The sequence below is a fragment of the Monodon monoceros genome, unplaced genomic scaffold, assembly GCF_005190385.1.
Source record: "Monodon monoceros isolate NGI ecotype Baffin Bay Population unplaced genomic scaffold, NGI_Narwhal_1 Super_Scaffold_19, whole genome shotgun sequence".
Classification (NCBI taxonomy): domain Eukaryota; kingdom Metazoa; phylum Chordata; class Mammalia; order Artiodactyla; family Monodontidae; genus Monodon; species Monodon monoceros.
Window position 1 is genome coordinate 33,725,125 of NW_021703775.1, and position 15,703 is coordinate 33,740,827.

General features: G+C 46.4%; 1 protein-coding gene across 2 annotated transcripts in view; it reads left to right on the forward strand.

Moving 5' to 3' along the window:
* The window catches only part of SPRED2 (sprouty related EVH1 domain containing 2), a 124,452-nt gene that overhangs the window by 33,287 nt on the left and 75,462 nt on the right, over window positions 1-15,703 (forward strand). The gene's annotated exons all lie outside the window — the stretch shown is intronic.

Here is a 15,703-nt window from a genome sequence, read left to right on the forward strand (position 1 = left end):
TGAAAAGTAAGCAAACATTTTAAAACAAGGCTGTTTTTTTTTTTTTTTTTTTTTTTTTTTTAAGAAAGCTAATGATAGATTGGATTGGTAGGAGGAGTGCAGGAAAGAGTGAAATGAAGGATGACTTTGGGCTTGAGCAACTGCTATTATTATTTTTATTTATTTTTTTCGCGGTACGCGGGTCTTTCACTGTTGTGGCCTCTCCCGTTGCGGAGCACAGGCTCCGGACACGCAGGCTCAGGGGCCATGGCTCACGGGCCCAGCCACTCCGCAGCATGCGGGATCCTCCCGGACCGGGGCACGAACCCGTGTCCCCTGCATCGGCAGGCGGACTCTCAACCACTGCGCCACCAGGGAAGCCCAACAAGGCTGTTTTTAATGCAGGAATAAAACAAGCTTATAAGAAAGATAGCCATCACATTTTATAAGATCCACTTTAAATATTTATCTAATCATACCAGTGTACCACCAAATTTTTTTTTAATTAATTTTATTTATTTTTGGCTGTGTTGGGTCTTCGTTGCTGCATGCGGGCTTTCTCTAGTTGTGGTGAGCAGGGGCTACTCTTCGTTGCATTGTACAGGCTTCTCATTGCAGTGGCTTCTCTTGCAGAGCACGGGCTCTACGGCGCACGGGCTTCAGTAGTTGTGGCTCACGGGCTCTAGAGCGCAGGCTCAGTAGTTGTGGCACACGGGCTTAGTTGCTCCGCGGTGTGTGGGATCTTCCTGGACCAGGGCTCGAACCCGTGTCCCTTGCATTGGCAGGCGGATTCTTAATGACTGCGCCACCAGGGAAACCCCACCAAATCTTGATTTAATTAAAATGTCATATAACTACTTCAGGAGGAGTGAGGAGTGGAATTGTGGAAGGTGATATAAGAGAGCTAAGCCTGAGGAAGCCAGTGGATAATCACTAAAATTGATGGCAGAAGGGTTGTGCATCAGTGGTTTCACTGGAGAAGTATTCGCACCTGCATATTCTCTACAAGGCTGCACATAGCCCTGTCAAGTGCTTTGGAGGAAATGACATGTCTAAAGAAGTCTAGCTAAGACTGCTGTCTTCAAGAAGTTTGCAATCTAATTAGAAAGGCCAGAGTCTGTGAATTAAATATAACTACATATCACCTTGTATTATGAGCAAAGGGCCAAAAACATTGTAGGAATTTGATGGGGGGAAAGGGGAGATTTATGTTGGTTTTTAGGCAGTTAAGAGAAGCTTTGCAGAAGAGAAAGGAATTCAATTTTGCCTTGATAAGATTGGTACAGTTTGGGTAAAAAGGAAAAGAAAGATGTCCTAAGCCACAACCCAACCCAGTTACCAAAGAGAAGAGTTAATAATGGCTTATTTGTTCAAGATGGTGGCACTGAGAGCTGGGTTTATCACTTGGCACTGCGGTTGGCTGATTTCCGGCAGGCCTGGGTCATCTTCAGGATTTTCATCAGTGTTGGGATAGGGATCTCAGAGGCCGGGCCATGTAAATCATATAAGCCTGGTGAATGGGGTGTCAGGATATAGTGTGCATCTGTTTCACTATCAGAATTTTTCTACTTCAGTATTTCATTCAAAACAAAAGCCAAGTGTTTTTCCTTTTTCCTTTTCTTACGGCCATGACTGAATTTTTCTTGCATGAACGGTTCTTGTGTTCTTATTTAAAAGAAGAATTTGGCATATGGCAGACCTCCTCAAGCTATCTTTAGTTGGTTGTGGGGTGTAAGTGATTAAGAAGGCAGCTGTACTTGCTACCAACACAGGCTTTTAAGGAGTGAACTGCTAAGCAGACAGGCCTGGTTAGAAGTTTAGAATAGCCTCTTGGGATCAAAGATCTAATTTTTCAAGCACAGTATCTGCAAGAGTCCCTCCCCTCAGGATTGAAGCCTGGAGGGCTGTTTATGCCCAGAAGCATTGGGGCTTATTTGTTTAAATGGCGGCCACTCTTGGCTCTGGAGAGGCAGCCAGGCTTCCCTTGGAGTAGACAGGAGGAGGCTGACTTCACTTTACTTTGTGTAGTTTGGCTTCAGTGCTCCTTTGGAATAAAACATTCTTTACTTCTCCGGTGTGTCCCAGGACAAATCCATCTCTGTCCTGTTGCTCAGTTACACTGTGGTGCTGGGTCCTTAAGTCTTCAAAGCTTGGAACTCCCTCTTGCCTTTCCTCCAAAAATTTGTTCTTGCACTCAGCAAATATTTACCAGTGTTCTGCCCTATCCAGGACTGTGTGGCTAACACAGAGATGAATCAGACATGGGGCCTGTCCATAAATGTCGTCAGTCCAGTCCAGGACATCTTGCAGTGGGGCAGGTGCCCAAGAGTAGGGCCACGTGCTGCAGGGATTTAGAAGGAGAAGGTGATTAGATGGCTGAGTTTCAGGTAAACCCGTCATGGAGAAGGTGCCATTTGGGTTGAGCCTTGCAGGACAGGCTTAGCCATGCAGAGAGGGAGGTGTTTTAGGCCGAAGTATTTAACAAGGATTCAGACTACAAAGCGAGAGGATGGATAGGGACCCTGAAGAAGAGTGATCAGTGCTTATTGAGGGCTCACTGTACCCCAGGCGCTTGGCTGAGGCATCAGTCTCGTTATCCCATGTAATCCTCATAGCAGCTTCTTTCCTGCTAACAAAACTAAGGCCTGGACCGCTTCAATAACTTGCCCAAGGGAGCTCAATAAGAGGTTAGAGTGGAAATGTGAACCCAAGACAGTCTGATTCCAAATCTCAAACTGTTGACCTCTTAAGACAGAGCAGGTATTGGCCACAACAAAAGACGTTTGAGGGGAAAAGTAGTTTGAAAGGTAAGGTTTAGAAAAAGTGGTTTGGGGCAGATGGAAAAAAGAACCTTGAATGAGCTAATCACTCTGTAAATCGCAGGGAGCAATGGAAGGTTTTTCACGGGGCGTGAGGGGACCACAGCAGGGCTTCCAACTGTAAGGCAAAGAGTTCGAGTTCATCACTAGGTGCCTGACACCCCTCATGCCTTTCAGTCCTCATAACAGCCCTATGCGATGGTGCTACCCACGCCCCTCATACCAACAGGGAGACTGAGCGAGAGTTTAGAGAGGCTAAGTGACCTGAGCCAAGTGGAACTGGGATTTGAGGTCAGAGGCAGAGAGATCAGGCCACTGCGGGAGCCCATGAGAGACGGTTGGTGATGCACGGACTGGAAGACAGGAAGCCCGGATGTGGGAGAATTGGGGGGCAGCTAAAGGGCGTGTGAGTCCAGTGGCAGAGGTTTCCGACTTCCGTCTGGCGGGGTGCAGGTGTTGGAGGGAGCCCTGGGGAGTGCGTGGGAGAGGGCGCTGGTCGGCTTCCTTTCACCCCCCAGGCTTGAAGGAAGGGTCGGGATGCGAGGTTCTGCCGCAAGTGGGGCGAGGGCTGCGCTAGGTGACGGACGAAATCCTCCGCAGAGGGGTTAAAGTTGGTGAGAGTAGAGCATGGGGAGGAGGGGGAGGGGCCGCAGACTGAGCAACGCTGGACACTTAGAGCCCAGGCCGGAGAAGAACCTGGGATGGAATGAGGGAAAGTCGAGCAACGGTACTTGGATGGGCGGCCGGTGGGCCGGACCCCTCTGGGAGAGCTGGTGATGGCGGGAAATTGCCAGATGTGGCCAGTCCTGCTGACCGGACAGCTCTGTACTCATTACACTTGTGGCTAGAGTCAAGCCCAACGAGAGCAGTCACGTTTTCCTCGTTTAGAAAATGAGTAAACATCGCGCGGATTGGCATAAACTTACCTAAAATGAGACATGGAAGTAGCATCATGTGAACATGTAGTGGTTAAAAAAAAAAAAATTCCTTTTTTTTTTTTACTTCATATAAAAGGAAAAAAGACTGCTGGCCAGTCTTGAATATCTACCTTCCACCTTCTTTGAGCCTCACCGTACTCAGAACTGGGCTTGATGTACCGGGATATTGAGATAATAAGCAAGACAGCTCAGGGCTCCTAGCAAGCCTGCTATCAGAAATGGACAGAAGTGACAGAGGAAGGAGCCCTGCCCCCATGCGGGTTCCGTAAACACTAGGGGAGTGTGCTTCTTTCTTCAAGTTCAAGTGGGTCTGGTGAATGTTTGTTGAATGTCCGTGAGACACGTTGATAAGAAGTCAGTCTTCAGATAGTGTGTGGTCTTCAGTCAGATTGGCTCAGAGGTGATCCTCAGTTTGGGGGTTTATTGAAGCTGCTTTGCAACAGGAGGTCCATTAAGCCCTGTTCGTGCCCATTCACAGCGGCTTCCTGACAGAAGCCTGTGCAGGGTGCCAGCAGCCACCTCCCATCCATGACCAGCCTCTAAAAGCAGCACACTTTGCCAGAACGCCTGTGAATTTTAAAAGCAGGGGTTCATCTGCGGAATCATCTTTCCGAGCCTAATGATGTGTAATTGCTTAGTTGTTGAACTGTGGTTGATCTATTTCTAGCAGATTAGCTACCTGAGAGGAAATGAGAATTTAAATTGTTCGCTGGACTTTAAAAAATTTACATCGGAGGAGACATCTGATCCACACCTGCATGTGACACGGGGAAAGCTTTTTGTTTTTTTCCCCAGGTAGCAGCCACTATTGACTCTGCCATTTTACAATTTTCTTGCCTTCTTGTACTTCTCACATACTCTACTGTCCTCACAGTAGCCTTGTGTGGTTTTAAACCCATTTTAGAGATGAGCCCAGGTTCAGAGGTAAGTAGCTTATCAAGATCATCCCCCAGGTGGCAAGTGCGGGAGCTGGGATCTGGAACCCAGACATCTCTGACTGCACCATGGCTTTCTGCTCCCATTATCACGAGTAGCCTGTCAGTGAGCAATAACAATTATTGAATGAATGAATAAATGAATGAATGACTTCTTCAAAAAGAATAGTCCATATGCTCCGCAGTACAAGAGGATATTTGAGATGATTGTTTGGAGAAGGGGACCACAGATCAGGAGACACCAAAAGATCTCTTTTCATATCTGGTAAATCCCTTTATTATGATTATTAAGAAGGAAAAAACTGTGATTATTCAACAAATAGGTATTGAGTAAAACCGCACTCTTCAGCTCTGGATTTGGGGTTGGAGACCCAGGTGGAAGGGCAGGCTGGGGAGAGGTGCACATTCCCCACATAGTGTGCTTGCCACGATAGGACTGCATTTCTGTGCAGGCGGCTAAGAGGTGGCTGGATGCTATATTCGGCATTTTTTTTTTCTTTTCTTTGCGGTACGCGGGCCTCTCACTGTTGTGGCCTCTCCCGTTGTGGAGCACAGGCTCCGGACGCGCAGGCTCAGCGGCCATGGCTCACGGGCGCAGCCGCTCCACGGCATGTGGGATCTTCCTGGACCGGGGCACGAACCCGTGTCCCCTGCATCGGCAGGCAGACTCTCAACCACTGCGCCACCAGGGAAGCCCTCGGCATATTTTGAATAACATAATGCTGCCTTGTTTTGATCTCTGTAGCAATAAATTTGTATAAGAACAATAGCTAGTTCTGTGATCTTTTGCCTTTTGCAAAGGAGAGATCTGTTTTAAACTCCTAACAAGCTCCTCCTTATATTTCCTGTTATTTAGTAGCAGGTAGAATCTCTTATTCTTTGGGTTCTGGAGCCAGAAGGGCCTGAGGGACCCCCAGCCTGCCCTTGTCATTGTACTGCCCTGTGCTTTCATCCCTCATCTTTTCCCCTCAACTCCTGACAATCCACTAAAACAACACTTACTTAGGAAGACTAGGACTGGCAAAGGAGGAGGATGGGGTGTCCCTGGCACGTTCTGCTTGATCCTGTTCATTGTCGAGTACTGCTTTTTTTTTTCTTTTTAATTAATTTTTATTGGAGTATAGTTGCTTTACAATGTTGTGTTAGTTTCTACCGCACAGCAAAATGAATCAGCCGTACATATACATACATCCCCTCCCTTTTGGACTTCCTTCCCATTCAGGTCACCACAGTGCATTAAGTGTACTTCCCTGTGCTGTACAGTAGGTTCTCTTTAGTTATCTATTTTATATATAGTATCAATAGTATACATGTGTCAATCCCAATCTCCCAATTCCTTCCACCCTCCCCTTCCCCCCTTGATATCCATACATTTGTCCTCTGCATCTGTGTCTCTATTTCTGCTTTGCACATAGGATCATCTATACCATTTTTCTAGATTCCACATATATGCGTTAATATGATATTTTTTTTCTCTTTTTGACTTACTTCACTCTGTATGAAAGTCTCTAGTTCCATCCATGTCTCTACAAATGACCCAATTTCATTCCTTTTTGTGGCTGAGTAATAGTCCATTGTACATATGTACCACATCTTCTTTATCCATTAGTCTGTCGATGGGCATTTAGGTTGCTACCATGTGCTGGCTATTGTAAATAGTGCTGCTGTGAACATTGGGGTGCATGTATCTTTTTGAATTACGGTTTTCTCTGGGTATATGCCTGAGTACTGCTTTTTAATGAGCTGATTCATTACTGAGAGTAGATCTCATGCAAATCTCCAGTTTGTATCCTGCAGATTTAATTTCTTAACAATTTCCTCATTTCAGCGTAACTCCATTGTACCATGGGTTTTATGATTTCCTTCGAATGTAGAGCCTCACCTCACATTTTATTTCAAAACTATGAAATAAATATTTAAAAGATGAAAACCTTAAAAAATAAACGAGAAGAACCCATAGGTAGATGTTTAACTCATCTCTATGAAAAGGATTGCCCACACATAGACGTACTGGAAGAAATTACAGAGGAAATCACTGATATCACTAATGTTTGTATGATAGCACAGATAATTTAACAGACAAAATTGCAAAAAAAAAGTTTGCCTCACTTGTGATATATAGAGTTAATATAAAACTCTGAAGAGTTCAGGAAATTACAAAAAGAGACACTAAGGAAACCAGGAGAAAAATAGACAACTTAATACTTTAAAAAATACCAAACTAACTGGTTAAAAGAGAACAGTGTAGTTGGCTAAACATGGAACAAAATAGTCAACCCCACGAATTATTAAAGAAATGCAGCAGAAACATAATAGTTTCACAGCAGTTATTCCCCCAATTAGTAAACTAATGCAAATGAAACAGTAGCATTTTTTTTCAACTGTTATTAATTATCAAATAGAAAAGTATTTTTTAATGCTGGTATGGCTTTAGTGAGGGGGCATTTTTCATATACTGCTGTTGGGAGTAGAATTTAGTGTACCCTTTCTGGAAAGCAATTCGGTGATATATATATATCAGTACATTTTTTTTTAAAGTTCATCTTTATCCAAAAGCCTTCTTCTAGAAAGTTAAAGATAATAATCAGGTGAAAACCCACTTATGGGCAGTGGTGTTTAAAGTTATGTGAGTTGAAAATGTCGATAAGAGAGCCTAGGAGAGTGGGTAAGCCACGTGGAACATCCGTATGACCAGATAGCATGCAGCCTCAGAAAGCAGTACTTTCAGGGAATTACTAATAATATGGAGAATACAGCATTGGGTGAAAACAGGATACGGAACTCTGTATCTACATATCAGGATCCAAATTTTGCCTGAAACATGCATAGCAAAATGACTGGAAGGAACTGCACCAGCCTGTTAAGTCCTGGTGTGGTCATCTCTGAGCTGTGGTGTTACAGGCATGACTCTTGTTTTCTTACTTATACTTTTATGTGTATATTAAGGTGACTAACCATTCTGGTTTGCCCGGCACTGCCCTAGTTGTAGCCCTGAAAGTCCTACCCTGGACAGTTGGTCACTCTAGTATATATGAGTACATATTGAGATGAGTTTGTGCCATTTGGCAGGAAGAGCCAAAGATAAAGGACAAGTGACAAGCTGATGGGGCCTGGGGAGGAATCAAGCAATAGAGTTTCTAGTGGTACAATTAATATGACTTATTTTAGAAAGTGTAGGAAAAAATAAATACCCAATAACTTAAATGGTGCTCACATGTGGCCAGTATTGGTCTACATGCATTTCATGGCTAACACTCTTTAATCAACCAACCCTATGAAAGAAGTACTGCTATCACATCCCCCTTTACAGAGGCATAGAGAGATTAATTTACCCAGGTGCCCCTAGCTCTTGACAAAGTCTGGATTTGAACTCAGGCAGTCTGGATCCAGAGTCTGGGCTGTAAACCACCACCTGCATCTCTACAGTTCCTCCACTCCAGCCACTTCCGTTGCTGCCCCTCTTGACAATTACATTATTACTGCCTATAGCAGGCTGCTGAGTTGGCCATGTTTGACTTAGTGCTGCTTCACTCCAGCCCCTGCCGTGGCCGGGACTGCCTTTGACATCCAACAGAGGAAACACCTTCCCCCCATCCGGAGCCCGAGGTGGGGATTTCCATAGTAGAGTCGCTGGCCTCTGGTGATAGAGTTCTTTCAGTTTTGCCGCATGATCTTGTGGCAGGGACTGGATCCAGGTGCAGCTTTGGTTATTTCTGGAAACACTTCTCCTTTTCTTTTATTTTGTTAAGATTGCCTTACCAGTCGTCCTCTCTGAAGGTGATTTTGGCTCTTCTCCCCAGACCATCAGACATTTCTGTAGGTGTTGGAATCTTTCATGATGGTTCTGGACTCTGCAAATTTCCAGATGAGTCCAAGCATGGGGAGGGGATGATGTGTATATCAAGGTATCCGTCCTCAGCTTTGTCCAGCTAAGACCCCTGTGATTGCAGGTTGCTTTATCGGCAGTGGTGATCTCTAGGTGGTGGATCACAGGTAGTATTTATTATTATTATTTTTTTGGCTGCATTGGGTCTTTGTTGCTGCATGCGGGCTTTCTCTAGTTGCAGCGAGTGGGGGCTACTCTTCGCTGCAGTGCGCAGGCTTCTCACTGCGGTGGCTTCTCTTGTTGCGGAGCACGGGCTCTAGGCGCGCCGGCGTCAGTAGTTGTAGCACGTGGGCTCGGCAGTTGAAGCATGCGGGCCCTAGAGTGCACGGGCTTCAGTAGTTGTGACGTGTGGGCTCTAGGGTGCACAGGCTTCAGTAGTTGTGGCGCACGGGCTCAGTAGTTGTGGGTTGTGGGCTCTAGAGCGCAGGCTCAGTAGTTGTGGCCCACAGGCTCAGTTTCTCCTCGGCATGTGGGATCCTCCCGGACCAGGGATCGAACCTGCGTGCCCTGCATTGGCAGGCGGATTCCCAACCACTGCGCCACCAGGGAAGTCCCATTCTTTTTGCTTACTTGCTTTAAACATTTCTTCAACAAACTTTCTTTACTTTCCAGATATTAAAAATGTACTTCAGGGTTTTTTTTAACTTACAATGAAGTTTTACTCCTGCAGAATTTCCAGCTCCTTCAAAATCTGTGCATGGCAAAGAGCTTCTTAACCCTCATTCAAGTTAGAGCAACTCCATTTCTGCACCAAAAAGAAATGCCTTCAGCCATTGTCTGAACTTGTACCTTGCTGAGAACTCTGCCAGAATTTCTTGTTAATTGTTTGTTTTGCCACATTAATGCAACAATGAGAGGGCACTGGCATTCCTCACCCCTGAGGTTGAAGCACAAAATCTACATTTCTTTTTAGGTGTTTGTTGGGGGGAGGGATTTTTTTTTTGCTTTCAAATCTTAGAAATCTGTTATTTGACAAATAACAAAAAGTTTTAGGTTCTTAACTTCTTTATGGGGACTGTGATGTTTAGGCGAAAACAAAGTTTTAATGTGGACCTCGTGTGTTATATTTTCAAAGAATCTGTGTGTTTCCTTATCCTCTTCCTTCCAAAAAGTTCAAAAGTATATATTCACCCTCCTTCCCCCTAACACACACTTTTTTAGGCGGTAAGAGGGATGTAATGTAGCAAAATTATTCTTAATTGTAAAAGTAGAGTGTCTTCAGGATTTTTAATGTTCAGGGGAAAGACTATGCTTCCCAAGGCAAGATGTTCCCTTTTGCGAGGGTGGGGGGGAAGACTAATATATCGTTGTATTGCTGCCTGTCTGGAAGGGGGATGAAGCATCTGCTGGGGTGAGAACAGGGGAGGGTTGCCAGGTGGATTCCTGACGCTGGGGCAGAACTGGGAATCCAAGGGCCTTTTCACCCTTCAGAGGGAAGAGGGGTGGGGGCCTGAGAAGTGAGAGCGAGGGGACAGGCTGGGCCAGTCGGGATTTCCAGGTGCCTCGTGCCTACAGCTCCCTGCACAGGGCCAGCATCCCTGCGGAGCTGTTAGAAATGCAGGATCCCGTGCGCCCCTCCGCAACCAGCGGCAGCTCCCCCAGATGGTTCGCCTTCACTGCCTATGGAGACTGGTTGAATTGGTGGCTTGTGTGGCTGCCCAGGACAGCAATTTACCTCTCAGCCTCCCAGCCAAGGAGACTGGGAGGAAGGTGTGTTGTGAGCTAGACTGAGGAAGATCATATAATTAAATTTATAATATAATAATGTATTCTAAATACATAATATTAAAAATATATAAATTTATAATATTGGACCACATGCTCAGAGTTTGGGTTTTGCTTTGGGTACCTAGGAAATGACCAAGAACACAACTGCAGAGAGAGAGAGAGAGAGAGAGAGAGAGAGAGAGGGGAGAGAGAGAGAGAGAGAGAGAGAGAGAGAGTGTGTGTGTGTGTGTGTGTGTGTGTGTGTGTGTTTGGGGAAGAATTGCTTTCTTACCACCCCCTCACCTCCCACTGGTTTTGATCCCTCGTCTGCGCTGGTAGAGCCTGTGGAGGGGACCAAGGGACTTCCTATGCCATTGATAACAGTCCCTAAGAGCACACAGTAAACCCCACAGTGAGCGGACCACGCCCTCCCAGCCATCCTCACCAAGAAAGACAGTGAAAGGCCTCATTATACTCTTTGGGCTCAAGAAATCTCCAGCAGTGGAGTCACAAGCCCATGGCATGGACCTTGGCTAATCTGAGCACCGCCCAGGATGGATGGGAGTGGAGACCTTAGCTGGGAGGCAGGCGCTGCTCGGGCAGGCAGGTGGGGCAGGCTACCCAAACGGCGCCCTGGGCTGGCATTACCTCACCCTTCTCCTTTGTCAGGCACTGATAATGTCTCTGGCCCTGCCCCTAATGGGAGACACACGATCCTTGCCTCGAGGGCTCAGATTCAGAGTTTCATAAGCTCTGGATTGACTCAGGTTAAACCTCTCCCCTCCAAACGTTGTACTGAAGTATGGGCCTAAACACAGCTCCTGGGTAAGGCTGGCTAATGCACTAAACATGGCCTTGATACGAGCCTCATTGCTAACTCAGGGTGGCTTTTAGATATTTGCTCTCCCTAGTTGTTCAGTGTTTATAAGTTCCCTTTTTTGCATAAACTTATATGTTTAGGTTAAATTTTGCATTTTTAGTTGATAGTCTAGACAGATCTGAATTGGAAACAGCTCTGCCTTCTGTGTTGCCTAGGGCTAATTACTTTAATATTTCTGATTTTGTTGAACCAAATGCTACAGTATCTTCACTCTGGAGTTTACATGTGCACAATTACTGAACCTTTCCTGCTTAAGTCCTGTTTACTTGAAATATAATTTGGAAGCATTTACCTGGTATGTTTGAAAGTTTTGTATTATTTTTCACTTACTAGTATCAGAATTGAGTATGTTTAGCTGTTGCTGTCCATTCAGTAAACTGAGACCCGAGTATGCTTGCCATTATTTTGTGCAAAAACTAATTGATCAGGGTTATAAATTATTAGATAAGAAACTCAGAAGCCTCTGTTGGAGTTCCCACTCCCTTTTCCATGGTCATAGCTGGGGAATGGTATCTGTATTCCTTATGCAGAAAGTACAACCAAGAGCCTCGGGCACAGACTAAGGAGGAGATTGTTCTGGTAGCCATTTGGAGCTTGTGTTGCCTGTGTTCTGTGGTGACAGCTGGGGGAACCAGCACTGACTGAGTTCCGAACACATAACCCACCCCACAGAAGCCCTTTAGGGTACTCCCTGCAAAATCACCCTGTCACAGTGCGAGAGCCCCCAGCCCCTACCTTGGGGTTTTAGATACTCAGACTGTTTGCTGAATTTGTATTCATAATCGAAGTATTCTTCTATAACAGTAAAACCAGCTTCAACTTAAACAACAAAAAAGTACCTGTTAAGGAGCCATACGTGGAGACTTCCCTGGTGGCGCAGTGGTTAAGAATCCGCCTGCCAAGGCAGAGGACACAGGTTCGAACCCTGGTCCAGGAAGATCCCACATGCCACGGAGCAGCTAAGCCCATGCGCCACAACTACTGAGCCTGTGCTCTAGAGCCCGCGAGCCACAACTACTGAGCCCATGTGCCACAACTACTAAGCCTGCTCTCCAGAGCCCGTGCTTCACAACAAGAGAAGCCCCTGCAATGAGAAGCCCACGCACCGCAACAAAGAGTAGCCCCCGCTCGCCACAATTAGAGAAAGCCAGTGTGCAGCAACGAAGAACCAATGCAGCCAAAAATAAATAAATTCATTAATTTAAGAAAATATTTTTTAAAAAAAGAGCCATACGTGGGAGATGTTTGCTGGGTGAGACGTGGCAGCGAAAGCGGGTCTTTCCAAAGGGACATTGTAAAGGATGCAAGGCCTGGGACTTCTGAAACAACAAAGTGCTCTAAACCCACAGAGTGACAGCTGAAGAGCCCAAACCTGAAACGTCCTTCCTCAGACACCCTGAGCCTTGATTTCTCTTCCTCTCTAAAATGGGAACCAGACTGTAAGGGTGGAGATATCTTCTTGACAAATCCATGATGACGTTGACCTTACTAGGCTGGTAGTGCTGTTCTGGGTCTTGGGTGATCAGAGGTGACCTTACATTCTTAAGAGGGAGCTACACAATAAGCAGGGCAACCAGTAAACAAGGAAGGTACAGATGGTCCCAATGCCAGGAGAGATGCGACTGAGAACAACTGGTCCAGCCCTCACCCCGTGATTAACCTGCTCAGTGATAGCTGCTATTGTTACTATGGTTACCGTTACTGCGAGGGAGGAGGTTCCTCGAAGATCTTCTAATACCAGAGGGTACACAAAGTTAATACCTGTGCTTTCTGGTACAATATCCCCGCCTTTCTTGGCCTCACCATCTCCCATGAGAACAATCAGTTGACAAATGCTGGAAAAATCAAATTTGCCTGAATGTCTAGAAAGGTATTTGGGATTTCCAATATTTTTCTTCATGAAGAATAAGAAAGTGGGTCTACATTGAAGGGGTGGTGGTGAACAGTGTTCCACTCTTCTGCTCCCTAGTCCCTACCTCATTCTGCTTCTTTGCTCAGAAGGAACTTAAGGGCTCATAAGCATTTTCCCTGAGAAGGTCTTCATGTCAAGGGAAATGAGAAATCATTTAAAGTTTCTAGGTGAGAACCCAAGGTTCTTGTCTTGAACCTACTTCCCAGTGGCAGTGATAGGGCATTAAATTACACATGGCTCCCCCTCTCCCCACCTCGGGCTCTACCCACCCCTGTGCCAGGCAGGGTAATGTGAAAGGTAATGCTGGCACTCCTGTTTTCCTATCCCTCTACCACGCTCCCCGTGGTCCTGGTAGCAGCCAGCAAGGTGGTGAGATTTCTGCCGCTGGGCCACCTGTGGAGCAACTGCCGAAGTCAACATGTGCAGCCTTGGTGTCTGGCCAGTAGGTTTCATAATGGTGGTTAATGGAAGTTCCTGTTCCGACGCCCTCAAACTCATGTGATTCTGTCTCCGGAGGACCTGGGCATCTCTTGCGCAAAAGCAAGATCTTTGGGGAATTTTAAAAAATTTTCCTTTTACCAGTTACTTGGCAAGGTCATAGGAGGCTTTGTAAGTGGCCGTTAGAGGTAGAGAGCAATATTCCTAGCGGCCATTTAGTAGAAATTTATAGAGATCTAATGTGTACCAAGTTTTGTTCTGGAAAGGTGGAAGGGAAGGGCACAGTAATGACTAAGCAGTGAACCCAGAGCCCTGGGACTCTTGGTCTAATTAAGGTGTGTGGAGGTGAGACAGATAAATTAAACCATACTATCAACCAGGACCAGAGAACTCAGTGGAAGGGGCATCTGAACGGGTTACCTGAGAGGATGGAGGCCCATTTCCTTGTCTTGAAGTCTTTGAGGGGAGGGGTGAGTTTCAGTGAGGGTGAGGCGAGGTGAGGCAAGGTGAGAAGGGTTCTTAGTGGTGGCAGCGCCCACTGCCCTCTGGGGTCGGTCTGAGGGAGGCGCATGGTAGGGGCCTGCCTCGTGGGTGTGAGCCAATGCCTTCACATGCGGCCTCGGCTTAGAAGGTCCCCACCACACGTGGTTTAATGCTCTGCTCTTGCTATTCTGAAATTCTTAATAATTTTTGAACAAAGCGCCCCACAAATTATTTTCCTTTTGCACGGGGCCCCGCAAATCACAGAGCCAGTCCTGCATGTATTGAGATAGGGCTGTAAAGATGGGTTGGACCAGGTTGTGTAAAGCTCTGTCTATCAAACAGGAGAAGATTTGGCTTTTCTTCTCGAAGCAGTGGGGAGCCATGGAAGGTGTGGTGACGGGGGTTGTAGGAGGAGAAGTGGAAAGGCTGGTGAGGCCAGGGAGGCTGGCAGTCTGTGGAGGAAGGCTGATCAGATCATGGAGGAACGGACGTAGCAGGAGCCAAGAGCTACCGGTCATGCACCTGGGGGAGATGGGCCGGCTTCGGGCCCTGGGGACAACGGCAGAGAGGGCTGGTGGCGATGCCTGAGCTTTCTAGCTGGGCTAAAGAGTCCACTGACCGGCAGGAATGTGGGAGGAAGGAGGCCCTGAGCAGTGGCAGCAAGGCAGATGTTTTGCAGGAGTGGGGCGAGGCCCTTTCCAGAAAGACCCGGAAATCTCTGGTGGGACAGCTTGTGGAAACACGCACTGCAGCTGCTCCGCTGCAGCAAATGACCTGCAGATCAAGGTTTTTGTCAGGATCGAGAGCTTCACTAGAACAAATATTCATCCAAAAATAAACTTCCCGTTCTTCCTGTTTTTATAACTTGCCTACTTCCTCCAAGTTTGAGGCTGGTCTCCAGTTCCGTGGGTTATTAATCTTCAGAGGATCAAGACCTCTATAGAAGTATTTCCTGTACATGTTTATCTACCAAGCCCTAAATTATATTTTCCAAATGATAAGAGAACTTTTCCATACTGATGTGTCAGGCTTTTCCTTTGAAGGATTTCGATTTAGGCGCCCCAGCCAGTAAGGCTGAAGCAGAATAGCTTATCCCAGCACACGGGAAGCCCTGTGATTGGGAGCTGCAGTGGGCTTTGATGGGTGTGCTCAGCCCACCTCCACCAGGCTAAAGGTGGTCTCTTTCTGACCGGAGCCCTAGGGAGACAAAGTGACAGCTGCAGAGGGCTCTACGTGAGGACATTTTAAACGCCCTACTGAATATCCACAGGGGAATAATAGCTCCAGAAATGTCTCCACCCGCCTTAAGAGTTCAAAATACCCTTCATAGGACCATAATTTGTTCTTACAACTTCCCGCTTCCTTTCGCACACAAGGTATACATGGTGCTCGTGACTGTGCACAAAGAAAAAGAGCCACGTTGAAGCTTGGGGCCGAGTTCAGACCCAGTAGACAAATAGATCAGCATGGCTCAGTAGGAGTGGGCACCTTACTCCTGGGCCCAGTGAGTCCACCTGCCTCTGGAAGACTTTTTTTGGTCTCCTACTTTTTGTGCTTCACCAATCCCAGGCTAGCATGCTGGTGGGTATATTTTATTTTTATTTTTTCAAAATAAGTTTATTTTATTATTTATTTATTTATTGTTTCTGGCTGTTGGGTCTTCATTGCTGCGCACGGGCTTTTCTCTGGTCGCGGCGAGTGGGGGCTACTCTTTGTTGCGGTGAGT